This window comes from Lactuca virosa, chromosome 8 (genome assembly GCF_052849685.1).
Source record: "Lactuca virosa cultivar CGN04683 chromosome 8, Lactuca_virosa_CGN04683_v6, whole genome shotgun sequence".
Taxonomy (NCBI): domain Eukaryota; kingdom Viridiplantae; phylum Streptophyta; class Magnoliopsida; order Asterales; family Asteraceae; genus Lactuca; species Lactuca virosa.
Window position 1 is genome coordinate 377,733,736 of NC_136433.1, and position 16,447 is coordinate 377,750,182.

Consider the following 16,447-nt stretch of genomic DNA (forward strand, 5'->3'; position numbering starts at 1 on the left):
TTGAGCAAAAACATAGGGTTAAATAGAGATGTTAATAAATTAATGTGAAAGTTAATATGTGATGAACATTCATGTATTGAATTGATATTTATTACCATTTATATCAATCATAATTTCAAGTCTTGCATAATTCAAACTTAATACTAGTCTACTTGTTTGGTTATCCACTTGATAACTGAATAAATAAACTTGATACTCTAAAGGATTAGTCTTTTGATCATAATTCTAATCAATATTGGAATCAGTAAGCAACAACACTTTAATCCATTGCATTATCCATGAAATCAACCATAGAAGTGAGTAAATTGCATCTAAACGAGAAGTCTCTTTTAAAATCTTGTCTGAAAAACCATTTTTTGTTTCTTTTTAAGTTTAATTTGCTTTTGTTAATTTCTTTTAAGTGATCTGGACTTGCAAAACCAGAACACCCCCTTATTTTCTTATTTTAATTAGTTAACTTTAGTAGACATCTTAGATGTAAATCATTGTTGTTCCCTGTGTTCGATACCTAACTTACATGAACTCTTCTATTATTCGATTAGGTACACTGCCTATTACATATTAGCTAGTCTAGATTGGTTTGGTTTGTAAATAAAGAACTAGTATAAATTACGTATCAGATCTTTTCAGGAATTATAAAAATCAAATTAAGAATTACTTTACACTTAAGATGATTTGTAGCTTAGAGAATTACTTGCTAAATTGCTGGTTAGAACCTATATTTATGTTGATTAGTTATTTGACTCATAGGTTAGGTTGCATGCTTTTAAAATTAAATAGTTTTAGATTGCCTGATTCGGCATTATAGTCGATAGACTATTTGATTTTAGCGGCACGCAATCATATTTTGTCTGATAATTTGATAAAGTTAGTAGAAGTTCTCGACCAATAGCTGGATGAAGCAGAAAGAATCCTAAGATAAGAATCTAGGAAAATAATAATTAGGTCCTTATAACACTATGTGTGAAAAAGACCTAACAATAGGGGAGAGTAGTGACTTCGAAGCATTGGGGAAATTCTTGGATCTAGTATGGATAGGTATGGAAGATAGTGTGGGCCCGTACTACCGGAAACACATGATCCATACGAGAATCAAGAAAAATTGCAGAGTTTCTATGAAACTGGAAAGGGTTTAATGTTGTTCAAAGACAACACAAGAAATTTGTATTGATCTAGTCCCATTTATATATCTAGCATGGTGATGATTACTAGAGCAAGATGTTATGGTTCTGGATCGGAAGGGTCAGGACCAAGTGAGATTGACATATGCGACTGGATAGAGGCGACAATATGCACAACCATGAGAGAAATCATTCTAGAGATTTTCGAATCTATCAAAACCAAACTAATCGCCATGCTCGATGAGCGGTATGTTGTTGTTGCTAGTACCACTGTCATCACAGCCATGGTTGTTGTCGCTGTTGCAGCTTCACCTAGAGATAAGGCCAAGCCCCTAGAGTTTGATGGTATTAGAGATCTGATTGTTTCCATGAGATGGATCTCAGATGTAGAAGGATGCTTCTACACTTGTGCTTGTCCAACTAACTTAAAGTTTAGGTACGCATAGAATCTACTCCGTCGTGGAGCAAAAGATCGATGGAACTATTTCACCAAAGGACTACTCACCTGCGGAGAAAGGCATAGTGACTAGGTAGCAGTTTGATGAAAAGTTCAAGGAAGAGTATGTCCCATTGATGGAAAGGGAGTGACTAGCTCATTAATTCATATCATCAAGAAGACAACTAAATCGGTGACATATATCACAAAAATGTTCACTGAGAGAGAGCCTTGTTCTACCTCGAGTATGTACCTCAAAACAATTGAAAATGTCTCGGTATTTGAGAATGCTCAAGACTGACATCAGGGAGTTTGTATCAAACAATCGATACAAGACTTTAGCTAAGATACAAGAGCATGCTAGGAGGAGGAAATCGAGTTGGAAACCTAGACGAAGGAGAAAAGGCATACTCTGGCTCCATCTCAACCAACTGCCAAGAAATTCAAATCCAATGGTTCACGGTTTGGAAAGAAGAAGGGACGCGCTTGCAACAAGTGCGGGAAGTTTCATGATGGTCCTTGTCGAGCAGGACCTGGGTACCACAAATGTGGAAAAGAAGGGCACTGTGCCAGGGACTACAAATAGAACCTGAACGTATGTTTCAATTGCAACCAACTAGGTCACTTCACGACTCAATGTCCTCTTCTGAAGGCAACACGTACAACACGTGCTCCAACACCTATGACATTAAAGATAACTGATGGGTGCCAAGGCAGAGCTGAGGCTTCAAGGGACAAGGGGAGAGCCTTTCAGCTCACAGCAGAAGAAGCTAAAGAGGCGCCAGACCTCGTAGCTAGTACTTTTTTAGTCAACTCCATACATGTCTTAGTGATATTCGATTATGGAGCAAGTTATTCATTTGTATCACTCAAGTTTAGCAAGAACCTTCATAACGCCATAGAATATTTATAACATCCTCTAAGAGTAGAAATAGTTGATGATGAAACAGTTAATTCATCAAAGGTTTACCGTAGTTATACTTTAAGAATCGGCGATAGTAGTTTCCCAATAAATCTCATTCCCAATTCCTATGCGAGAAATGAACGTAATATTAGGTATGGATTAGCTAAACCAGCTTAAGGCCCTGGTCGACTACAGGCAGAAGATCGTAAGGGTTCAAACTCCAAGTGGGGGGAAACTTACTTTTCAGGGTGAAGATTCCAAAAGTAGTTCAGTGTTTTGTTCTGCCGCAAGGGCCAGAAATACCTACAACATGGTTGTCAAGTATTCTTGGCATATGTAATTGACACTCGGGAAGAAAAGAAGGAAGCTATTGCAGAAGTACCAATAGTTTGTGAATTCCCTGATGTATTTCCTGAGGACCTACCTGGTGTACCTCTAGAGCGACATGTAGAATTTAGGATCGACTTAGTTCCTAGCGCGACACCGGTAGCCAAGGTAGCATATCGCCTTGCACCCCCAGAAATGCAAGAGTTGTTTAATCAGCTTCAAGAGTTGATGTACAAAGGGTTTATTCAACGGACTAATTCTCTTTGGAGAGCACGAATTATGTTTGTTAAAAAGAAATATGGGTCACACTGAATGTTCATAAACTAAAGGGAACTTAACAAACTCACATTGAAGAATCTTTCCCAACTACCACAGATTGAAGATTTATTTGATCAACTCCAGGGAGCATTGTGTTTTTCAAAGATTAATTTATGATCAAGATACTACCATGTGTGAGTAAGAGACGAAGATATACGAAAGATGGCCTTCAGAAATCCGTACAACCATTATGAATTTGTGGAGATGCCTTTCGAGCTCACTAATTCACCCTCCGCATTCATGGATTTAATGAACCAGGTATGTAGGCCTATGCTTCATTGATCGGTAATTGTGTTTATCGACGGTATCTTGGTCTTTTCAAAGACTCTAGAGCAGCACAAGGAGCACTTGAGATAAGTACTCGAGGTTCTAAGAAGGAGAAGCTGTATGAGAAGTTCTCCAAGTGTCAGTTCTGGTTGCGAGAGTTCTAGTTCCTTGGGCACCTTGTCAACCAGGATGGTATTTTAGTAGACCCAGCCAAGATTGAGGTAGTAATGCGATGGCCGGTCCTAACTATCCCTTAAAAAACGTGAAGTATTCTGGAATTGGTGGGATACTACAAAAGATTTATTCAAAAATTCTCCAAGATTGCGGTACCAATGACCCGTTTGACGAAAAAGGGAGTTGTTTTTCGTTGGCTTCCTAAGAAATAGTTAGCATTTGAAACATTGAGGAAAAAGCTATGCGAAGCTCCAGTATTAAACCTTCCAAAAGGTATTGATGACATGATCGGAGTCGTCCTCACGCAGAGAGGTCGAGTAATCGCATATGCCTCAAGATGGTTAAAGCCTCACGGGGCTAATTACCTGACACATGAGCTAGAATTAGGATCAGTATTCTTTGTTCTCAAGATGTGGAGGCATTACTCGTATGGAGTGTGGTGTGCCATCAACACAGACCACAAAATCCTGATGTACCTAATGGATTAGCCCAACTTGAACATGAGGCAACGTCGATGGTTAGATGTAGTGAAAGACACCAACTGTGAAATCCTTTACCATCCAGGTAAGGCCAACGCAGTAGCTGATGCAATATGTCATAAAGCAGTTAATACGTCGATGAAGGGTATGTGCTTCAAGATGACGGTAATCACCCCAATGCTAGAGATGATCAAGCAAGCTCAGGGTGAAACAGTCAAGGAAGAGAACCGAAAAAGCGAGAGAATCGTGGGGAAAATCTCAGCTTTCGACATAGATAGTCATGGGTTGTTAACCTTGTATGGCAGAGTTTAGGTTCCATCATCAAGTGGAAATCAACAAGTACTGATGGATGAGGTGCACAAGTCCAAGTTCTCAATTCATCCAGGAGCTACAAAGATGTACACGGATCTCATACATAATTATTGGTGGCCTTGTATGAAGAGAGATTTATCATGGTACACCGAAAGGTGTTTGACTTTTCGGAAGATCAAGGCTGAACACCAGATGCACCGTGGAAAATTATAGCCTCTGGATATCCCGATGTGGAAGTGGGAACAAATAACGATGGACTCTCGGCACAAAGTAACATTCTCAATAAAATTTTACAGAGATGTTTGTTTCGCTTCTCATTTTTCATGTAACAGCTCAAAAATAGTAATCAATTTTTTTCATTTAAAAACTATCAATTTCGTTCATTACTCGTTTCAAAACCTTCACTAAATATTATATCCAAAATATCAAAATATAATTATGGAAAATGCAGAAATCATGAGGGTAGGATGTTGTGCCATCACGTCGGGTCCTTCTCTTTCGAACCAGAAGTACCTAAAACCATAAACATAAACGGTAAGCCTAGAGCTTAGTGAGTTACCAAAGTACCACATACCAGATATACAAATATGGGCCCTGCCTTTAGGTATGTTTCAATCCAAATTTGCCATAGTGAGCTTCGCCACGGGGTATGTTTCAACCCGGAATAACGCAATAGGCCCCACCTTAGGGAATATTTCAACATGATTAATCAATCAACTACACATCACATAACAACTAACATTCTATATAAGCAAAAGATGGGCCGGCATTGGTGCCTTCGACCCATGTATACAATTAGAAACTCACCTCACAAACAGATGGGAAAACGAAAAAGCACGCTGCTCCGAGATCAACTCTACCAGTAACCTTTACAAAAATAGTGACCAACTCTACTAGTAACTAGGTCAAAATCCAAGTCCAACTCAACTGAGTCAACTAAGATAACTCGGTGGGAACGTTGGGCATTCCCAACTCGAACATGGGGCATTCTGCTTGGTTGACCAAACGTCGAAGGGCTAACCCTGAACATGCAACGTACCATATGGTACGCCCAACGTTTGTGGTCGCCACCCATTCAATCCATTAAGTGCTTAACCCTTAAAAACTTATGTCTAAAATCTAGATCTATACCCAAAAAAGTGTTCTTAACCATAAATTTTCCAACTTTATGGTTTTGCATGGATAATAAGACCTTATTACCAAAACCCTAGCCTCTTGACTTATTAAGACAATCTAGATCATGCATGGGAAGGAACTGATGTCCAAGATCATATTTTTATGGCTTAACACACCCTATAACATCTGAAAGGACAAGTCAAACATCTTAGAGTACTCGATACTCACAAGGATCAAGATTTGGGACAAAAAGGTGCTAACTTTAAGCTAAACTATATCTTAATGAAATATTCATCAAGGTTGGAGCTTTAGACCTCCATAAGATGCACAAGAGAGAGTAGTTGTTGGATACAAAGCCTTGAGTGAAACTCCACAACTTCTAGGTTCCTCCTTCACCACCAAGAGCACTAAAATGGCTCTCCAACCTTCAAAACACACTCATTCACTTTAGGGTTTCAAGATGGGGATGGAGGCTGAAGATAAGGGAGGGTATGAGGTTATAATGTTGTTTAAATAGGGTCCAAACCCTAAAATTTAGGGTTTTCACCCTAGCCACGTACGCCCAGCGTACGAGGATCCTGCCTAGAAATTATGAAAATACCCCTTGGGGCTGAATTTGCAAACCAAAGTCAATTCAAGGGTCAATTTGAAAATACTTGGAAATCAGGATGTTACATTTGAAGGAAGTTCCATGATGAGCTGGTACCCAGTTGCATATTAGTACAACTTATCACCCTCAGACTAATGGGTAGAGTGAATAGACTACACAAACTATTGAGGATATGTTAAGGGCATTGTTCTCGTACAACAACATCTACCATTCCAATATTGGTAGACTTCCGTTCGAGATGCTTTATGGGAGAAATTGTTGGACACCCATATGTTGGGGAGAAGCTATCCAACGAGTCTTGAGAAGTACTGAAGTTGTGGTCAATACTATATAACTTATCCAATAAGTAAGAGAAAGGTTGCAAATAGCTCAGAGTTGGCAGAAGAGTTATGCAGATCGATGAAGGTCAAATATTGAGTTCCTTGTCAGAGATCTTGTACTACTTTAATATCCAGTTTCGATAATTTTCATATTTAGGGATTTATGGTCATTAAGGGATCAAGTTAGGGCCCTGGACTTCAAAGGGTTTGGGTTCTAGGCCCGTTTGCGAGTGGATTGGATAAGTTGTGTGAGCCAAGCTTTCAATTTGTGCTTTGGAGTCCAAGTGTTTAATGGTAAAAGTAATGTTTCAGATCTTTCTTGAATTAAGGATTTAAGTTCAGATGATTTCAAGTAGAAGGAAATTAGATAAGACTGTAGGGCGTCTCGTTACCTTTTCTGAGCATATAAATGACACCAAAAACATATTAGGGATGTGGAAGTCCTGACCGTTAGAAGTTAAGCATAGTTTGGATTAAGCCTAGTATGTTGGGCGTACTGGGCAAGATTGATCGCGGAGGGAAACCTGGTACAATGGGAATACCAGGAGTACGTTGTGCGTATGGGACCCAACTCAAACCCTAATATTGAACCTTTGAGCCCTATTTAAGCAACTTAACTTTTGGAAACTCTCTCTATATTCAACCTCCATATCCCTAAAGCAATTATCTCGAAACCCTAGCCCCATTATGAAGATTTTGAACCTCTTGTGTGTTTTAGAGTGTTCTCGGTGCACCTTGGAGAAGAAGGAACTCATTGGAGAAGTGTTGGTTGTCTTGGAGCTTGTAGATCCAGGCCTTATTCACCTTGATCTATCTTCTAGAGGTATAAAGCCTCAAACTTGATGGTTATTTGATGTAAATCTGGCCTTAGGTTATGTTATGAGCATGTTTTGGTCCCATGGTTTGGATCTTCTGAGTAGAAGTTACTCCAGAAACTTTGAGCCCCATTTTTAGTCATTTTTTAGGTCATTAAGTTATAAAAATTGAATCTTGATGAGTATTATCCCTCCATGCATGAGTTGGTAGTCTTTTGATGAAGTTAGAGATCTAGGGCTTTGGTTTGGACACCATTTGTTGTGTTATAATCACTATAACACCCCTATGGTGCACATGCAACCCTAGATGCTTTGGAACTATGGTTTCTCTAATTATACATGCAATTTGATTTTTCTAAAGCATACATCCTAACTAGCATACAATAGAGGATATACAACATAAAAACCAAGTGAGATGAATACCTCTTGATGTAGTTTGTAGTTCTTGGCCTTAGAAAGCTTTAGCACCTCAAGTGTGATGCATCTAATGTGTCACAAACACCAAATGCAAGAGGAGTCTTGAGAGAATAGGCTAGTTAGCTTCAAAATCGATTATCACTCTCTTAGAATGAATGGGCAACCGATTTAGGGGTTAAGGGGTTGTATTTTTAGTGTGGAAAAGACTACGATTTCATCCATGCAAACCCTAATGCACCATGACCCTTCATATTTCTTAGGCACCATGGGTTAAACCTTTTAGCCGACCCTAATTAACCATGGATCATTAGCCCATACTATAAGAATCATTGATTTACTTAATCATTCCCCGTATATTTAGCCAGTCTCTTTTGATCACTAAATTAATTCCAAATTAAATCTTGATCAATACTAATTAAATAATATGATTTCTCAATTAATATATTATACTTATAATAAATTAATAAATCACAAATAACCTCTTTCTCAAAAGTCCATCCTATCAAATTGCTCTGGTGAAGGCAACCCAAAAAGATCATGCTACTATCGGGTCAAGTACATACCAGTTATAATTATGGGCTTAGACACCTAATCCAACGTCTCCCACTTGGATAAGTCTAATAACTATAACTGCCAATGCAACCTCAAAAGCCGATTAGAAATCGTAGCTCTCAAAAGCCGTTGTCGAACTCTGACCTAGTCAGTGACGCGTCCTTTAGATAAGGGATCATATATTCCTTTGTTCTTCAAGATATCATTCGGAAAAATACATGGAACATAGTCATACTTATTGTCCTGCAGTTTGTTTCCCGATTTCCGATTTATCTGACATAGAACATAATTGAACACGTCAATCTAGTCCTGACCGGGCCCGACACATAAGTCAAAACAAAATCATCGAGGGGCCCAAGATATCGCTTTTAATCCTCTTAGGATAAAAGGAACAGATAAACTTCGACTTATATGGTTGTACTAACTACTCATTAAATCATGCATAACGATACGTTTTATAACATCAAGTTACTGATGCGTTTTCATACCATCAATGCACAACCAAATCGTAGTCAACAACTCATATATCTTGGTTTGAAGACTATATGATATTATCGTCTCACAATCACTTGTTATAAATTCCATGAAGTAATTCATGTGAGCGTGTGTTAAATCCAATACTCAAATCTTATTTCAAGAGCACTCATGAACGTTGTAGCATAAGTTTGCTATGTCTAACACCTTAGACAATCTACAAGCCAATTTATGACAGTCTAACCTCATAACCTACTTCCAAAGTATGATCGACTGTGGATAGTTTGAATAATCTTATTATTTTGGAAGTCAAAACATGCAAGGTGAAACAATAGTAAACAATTGACACAAGATAGTAACTTTAGTTATAAATAAAACTCCTTTTATTCAATCATCAAATTTCAATTACATTTTAGCTATTACAAGTTTCTAAATATTTATCTAATCACTAAAACTAATATCGTTCTTCAGCCCGATACTCTTAGCATGCTGCAAGTGCTCAACCCTACTCAATCCCTTCGTAAGGGGATCTGTTGGGTTATCCTCTAACGATACCCTCCTAACTACGAGGAGTCCTTCTTCTACTCGATGTCTTATGAAGTGGTAATTTATGTCGATATGTCTGGATCTACCATGATCTCTCGGTTCCTTTGTTAAGGCGACCGTCCCTTCATTATCGCAGAAAATCTCCACTGCCTCCTTTATGGATGGTAAAACTCCAAGGTCTTCGATGAAGTTTTTCAACCATATCGCCTCTTTCGATGCTTCGCTCACTGCTATGTACTCTGATTCACACGTTAAATCAGCTACAATCACTTGCTTGGAACTCTTCCATGTTACATCTCCTCCAAATAGGGTAAACACCCAGCCCGACTGAGAGCGTAAATTATCTCTGTAGGTCTGAAAACCGGCGTCACAATACCCTGTCACTCTCAAGTCATCACTCCCACCAAGGGTAAGGACCCAGTCCTTAGTCCTCCGTAGGTACTTAAGAATGTTCTTTACTACATTCCAGTGTGCTTTACCAGGATTCCCTTGATATCTGCTGACCATGCTTAAAGCAAAAGCCACATCAGAGCGAGTACAAGTCATACATGATCGACCCAACTACGGAAGCATATAGTACTCGACTCATCTCTGCTATCTTAGCCTTTGTACACGGACTCTGAGTTTTACTCAATTTGGTATTGCTCTGGATAGCTAAGTCACATTTATTGGAGTTCTCCATGCTGAAACGATTCAACACCTTGTCCAAGTAAGTACTTTGACTAAGTCCTATTAGTCTTTTACTCCTGTATCTCAATATCCTTATCCCTAGGATATAGGCAGCTTCTCCAAGGTCCTTCATAGCGAAACATTTCCCAAGCCAGGACATAACCTCCTGCAAGGTGGGGATGTTGTTTCTTATGAGAAGTATGTCATCTACATACGCTACCAGAAAGCTTACTATACTCCCACTATTTTTGACATATACGCACGACTCATCTTCGCTTCTCGAAAAACCAAACTCTTTGACTTTCTCATCAAAAAAAAAACACTCCATCTGCGAGATGCTTGTTTCTATCCATAAATGGATTTCTCAAGCTAACATACTCTATTAGGGTACTTTGCATTGACAAAACCCTCTGGCTGACACATGTAAACATCTTCAGCCAACTTTCCATAAAGGAAAGCGGTTTTGACATCCATTTGCCATATTTCATAATCATGAAATGCAGCTATGGCTAACATAACCCTTATTAATTTAATCTTTGCTACTGGTGAGAAGGTCCCAACATAGTCATCTCCCTAAGTTTGAGTAAAGACCTTCGCAACCAGTCGCGCCTTATATGTGTGTACTTTCCCATCCATGTTGGTCTTCTTCTTGAAGATCCATTTGCACCCGACTGTCTTGCGACTTGGTACAATGTCAACCAAGTTCTAAACTTGATTGTCATACATTGACTGAATCTCGCTGTCCATTGCCTCTTTCGATTTAGTAGACTCGGGGCCTGCCGTGGCTTCCTTGTAGTTAGATGGTTCATCCAAATTTACCAGTGTGCTATCACTGATAAACGTATCACCTTTAGTAGCAATATGAAAGGTATAAAACTCAGGTGTCATCCTAACTCGAGAGGAACGTCGAAGAGTTAATGACTCGTCAATAGGTTCAACAGGAGTTTCCTCCTTGGGTTGAGTGCCAGTGTTTGAGGTTCCTTCATCACTTAACTCTTGAAGATCTTCAAGGTCAATTTTCCTCCTACTGTCCTCTTGTCATATGATTTCTCTCTCTCTCGGAAAACGTCTCTCCTCGCAACGAAGACAACATTGTCACTTGGTCTGTAGAAGAGATATGCAAAGGATTTTTGTGGGTAGCCGATGAAAGTTCATACAACACTACAAGGTTCGAGCTTGGCATGAGTCTCTGGTCTTATGAAATCCTCGCAACCCCAAACCTTGATGTGATCTGATGAGGGAACTTTCCCTGTCCACATCTCGTGAGGTGTTTTGGCAACCTTCTTAGTAGGGACTAGATTAAGGATATTGGCGGCAGTCTCTAAGGCATACCCCCAGAATGAGATAGGTAACGAAGCTCGACTCATCATGGAACGGACCATGTCCAACAAGGTTTGATTGCACATCTCAGCCACAACATTCAACTGCGGTGTCCTAAGTGGCGTCAACTGTGAAACAATTACACATTCCATAAGATAGTCGTGAAACTCGATACTAAGATACTCTCCACCTCGATCGGATTGCAACATCTTTATCTTCATGCCTAATTGATTCTCCACTTATTTTTTAAACTCTTTGAACTTTTCAAAGGTTTCTGACTTATGCTTGATTAAGTAGATATACCCATATCTACTATAATCATCAGTAAAAGTCACATAGAAGCCACTAGTACAAAAATGACCTACGGTCACACTTTCCGAAAAACGGCCTGTGACACTTTTTATTAAAAGTGTGGCCAAAGGTCACTAAAAAAATTGAGAGACTGTTTTTGGATACATTTAAATTAGTTTGAGTGACCATTATATAGATAATCAAAACTTTATCCACACTTAATTATACCAAATGTGACAAATATTAGTCACACTTGAACACTGAGGCAATTTGTCACAATCAGCCACAGGTATCGATTAAGATTGTCATACTTTTTTTTTAGAGACAGTAGATAAAAGTATTGTCACATGCGTTAGTTCTTTGTGTGTCTATAACCTGGTGCCTTTTTAGCCACATAACAGACAAAGTAGCTAAAAGGTTATACATATGGTCACACTAAATATTTGTGTGTCCATAGGGCGGTTCTGTACTAGTTGTACTTAGTTACGATTACAGCTATTATATGTGTCTATATGTAAATATATTTATAAAAGAACAATAATATCTTATCGGTATAATTAGGGGTCGTTCATTGAATATGTTACTATAATTATTTAATGTTCATTCTGGTTGTACTGTTGTATTTGGAAGACTCTTAAATATAACCATATTTATCTTTGATATGATTTGGCAGAATAAAAAATGAACAAAAAGTTCAATCATGGTATTTTACAAAAGTACATTGCTTTTTTTGCAATTAAAGAGTTGTATCAATTAATGAAAAAAATTGAATGGAAGTTTTGTAAAGTTAGAAACAATTTCTGAAAAAAACAAAAAAAAACTAAATATAATAAAAACAAAAACAAATAACAATATAGTTGTATTGAATAAGAGCTATAAGAAAGGACCAAATTGCCCTTTTTGTCATCTATTCTTTTAATTGCACGAGATCATACACCATTAAAAATGAAAAGAATACAACTTATTTTAACAGAATAGTATGATAAATAAATGAAAAGAATACAACTTTGTTTAACATTACATAACAAAAGTACATTGCTATAACATGCAGTTTATGTTATAACATGTCATCCACCATTACAGTAAAAAAATGAAAAAAAATAACTTTGAGTTATAACAATATTACACCAGAATAGTTTGATGGTATAATATGGTAAAAAGATATTAAGGAAAGTACATCGTCATTTTTTGTCATGTTCTTATTCTCCATGTAACGATATGCTCAAGGTTTCGCCTTTCCCTTCTACAAACAAAAATAAAGATCATTAAATGTTAAAATAAGGAAAAATATTATCGCTACAAATGTAATTCATGACATTAAGAAACACATACCGTACGTATAAAAATACCATGACAATCAGTACGAAAATAATCATTTTCCTTCTGCAAGTCAAGTGTGTCTACACGTGGCAATATATTATCATTATGAGGAACTACAATACTAAATTCTTCATCTACATCTTCATATGTATCTCTGTAATTTTTGGGAGGTGTCTTGAACACAATAGACATTTTTTGATCGAGCGGGTCTATCACGTAAAATACTTGTTGTGCTTGTGAGGCCAATATGAAGGGATCACCTTTATGGCCTAATCTTTTTAGTTCAACTAGTGTGTACCCCAATTTATCCCTTTTTACCCCATTTCTATTGTCAACCCAGTCACACATGAAAATTGGAATTCGTTTAAAATGATAATCTAGTACCCATATCTCTTGTAAAACACCATAATAAGTGTTTTTGGCATATGTTACAACTTCTTTACTGATGTGTGTGTCAGTTGCAACGACACTAACCCCACTCTTTTGGTAAACTTTACCTTCACGAGCTTTTGTACGAAAAGTATATCCATTGATAGCATATACATCGTATTTAATAATGTTCTTATTGGGTACATGTGAAATCCATCTCATTGTCTCTGTTATACTTTCTCTACAGCCCCCTAACTCTCTCTGTACCTGAATTGTAATTAGATTATGAATTTAAGAAATAAAGAAATACATAACAAACAACACAACATATATGAAAAGAATGTACCTCCTTTCGTAACCAATGACCAAATGTATTAGTGTGCTCTTGTTCTAGATGTGCCTTTCGTTTAGTAGGGTGTTGATGTTGCAAAAATTCCATGTGTCGTCTGTCAATACGTTAATGTTAATATTATAACAAAAAAAACATAAATGTGAAAAAACTTACTTGATATACGGGAGTACTTCAGATGTATTTTGCAATACAAAGAAATGTGCTTTGCTGAATAGTTCTGCAGAAACTTCTACCGATTTAGCAGCTGATAGAGGAGTATTGTCCGTAATAGAACTACTATCTACACCTTTATGAATTCAACATTTGTTATGATTGTCAGGTGGAATACCAACAGTATCCATCTTTTTAAGGAATTCACTAAAAAACTCAATCATCTCTTCTGCAACATTCTCTTCTGCAATGCATCCTTCTGGTCTATTTTTGTTTCACACGTGCCCCTTAATAACATTCTAAAGAATATTGGACCGCATAATTTTACTTCCCTAGTTAGATGAACGGTTAAATGAATCATCACATCAAAAAATGATGGTGGAAAGTGTTTCTCAAGAAGGCATAAGGTTACACATAACTCCTCTTGCAACTTATCGAGCTCATCCAGTTTGATTTCTTTTCTACATATTCATTTGAAAAAGAAACAAAACCTTGTAATAGCAACTCTGGTGGGTGGATGCATAATAGATCGAATTGCTATGGGCAAAAATTGTTGCATGAGCATGTAATTGTCATGTGATTTTAGTCCGATCAACTTCCTATCCTTCAGACTCACCAAACTAGAAAAATTAGAACAATACCCTTGAGGAACCCTTAAGTTGTATAAAGTCTCACAAAATTTGTCGTTTTCCTCTTTTGTCAATGTACAACCTGCTGCGGGAAGTGTTGTGTTGTTCCCTTATATCTTAGGATGCAGCTCTGGTTTTAAACCATAATGAACCAAATCTAATCGAGCTTTATAACCATCTTTAGTCTTCCTGGGAACGTTCAACACAGTTCCGGTTAAACTCTCGCCCACGTTCTTTTCGACATGCATAAATCTATACAATATGGAATCAAATTGTTGCGCCAATACCTTAACTGTCTATACCATATATTGAATTTCTTCCAGTATGTATTATTTTGCTGGCCCACATCTGAAGTACCCACTTGGTGTGATTTTCTCTTTTTTTTATTAATCTTCCCACCTCTTCCAGTTGTAGATTGTTGGATTTCTGCCTCCTTTCCCTTAGACACCTTTCCCCATTTATTAATTATAAATTTTGTAACATCATAAATTCCAAAACAATTTTTCACTATTAAAATAATAATTTCATTCATAAATATTATCCATCTCCATGTATCACATATCAAATCCATAAAATTTATCCCAAGATCACAATACATAAAAACTCCACAAGTGTGTACTGATCATGCCGGCGCCTTCCCGCGATCCTCACTGGTACCTGAAACACATAACACAAAACACTGTAAGCATAAATGCTTAGTGAGTTCCCCAAAATACCACATATAACACATATTAGCCACTCGAGGCTATAACTCTGTGGGCCCACTGGCCCTAACTCTGTGGACCCTCTGGTCCTAACTCTGTGGACCTTCCGGTCCTCACTCTGTAAACTCTGGAATACACACAACACAAATCACATAGAAATAATGCAATGCAACACATCACATACATAGCATACGAGATACTCTGTCACATAACTCTACTTACCACTCAAGGTAAAGTATAGTGAGAAGACTCACCCCGGATAACTCGGTAAACCTCGAACTCGGAAATACTGATCTAGCCTTCGCCTAATCACATAAAATAATTACTTTAATTAATATGATTTTCAAGGACTAGGCTAATCCCTCTCTAAGTTCTCTAAGAAGGGTAAAAGACCATTCTACCCCTCCAATGGCTCACAAGTCCAAACATTGACTCAACCCTAAAAGTCAATGAAGTCAAATCTAGTCAACGGTCAAACTTTGACCAGACTTGTCGAGTGCATCCGGGCGACTCGGTGAGTCCACGCGGGTCCTCTGAATCCTTCTAAGCCTTACTTGGCACGTCGAGTCCCTCCTCCACTCGCCGGGTTTCTCTGCAACGAATCGCAGGGCAACCCCGACTCGACTCGTCGAGTCTACTTATGAACTCGACGAGTTGCTCCCATGACAACACTCAAATGACCTTCTGAGGTCAGATCTGCTTCTCAAAACTATAGATCTGACTTCCCCACGACCAATAACCACGTAAAGGTCGAATCTTGACTTACATGCAACGCACCCAAGGCTTCTTTTGGTGAAATAACTACTAAAATGGCCACCTAGGCTCATAACCTCAAAGGAATGGCATAAAGCAGAGTGATAGGGGCTCTCTGGACCTCTTAAGGTCCAGATCTAAGAATCATTTCACCGTGGGACCTCACACACTCCAGATTCAAGCTAAATAATGCATAAAGAAACCCTAGATTCAACTAAATCATCATAAATACGAGGATAAGCACAGATTGATACCTCCAACAGCTTCCTCTGATCAAATGGAAGTAGATCCAAGCTCCCCAACCCGCCTAGCTTGTCCTTCCTCCTTCCTTCTTGCTAAAACACACAAGAAATGGTGAACAATGTCCTCCTTTCTCACTGACAAGACTCACAGATGCTCTGGTACTCTCAAAGACGAAGGTAGCCGCAAATAAGGGCCATAAGGTCCTTTAAATAGGGTGCAGGCCCGGAGATTTAGGGTTTCAGCCCACAGCACGGACTCGTCGAGTCCACTCTTTCCGACTCGTCGAGTCCATTCATTAATCCAGTCAGCAATCGTGATCCTACTCGACGAGTCTAAGCGTCAACTCGTTGAGTCCCTCTCTTTAACTCAAAATAAATGATCAAAACGTAATACCTGGAAATCCGGATGTTACAAATTTGACCCTATTATATATTTCCTCCCCATTCATAGGTTTTGGAG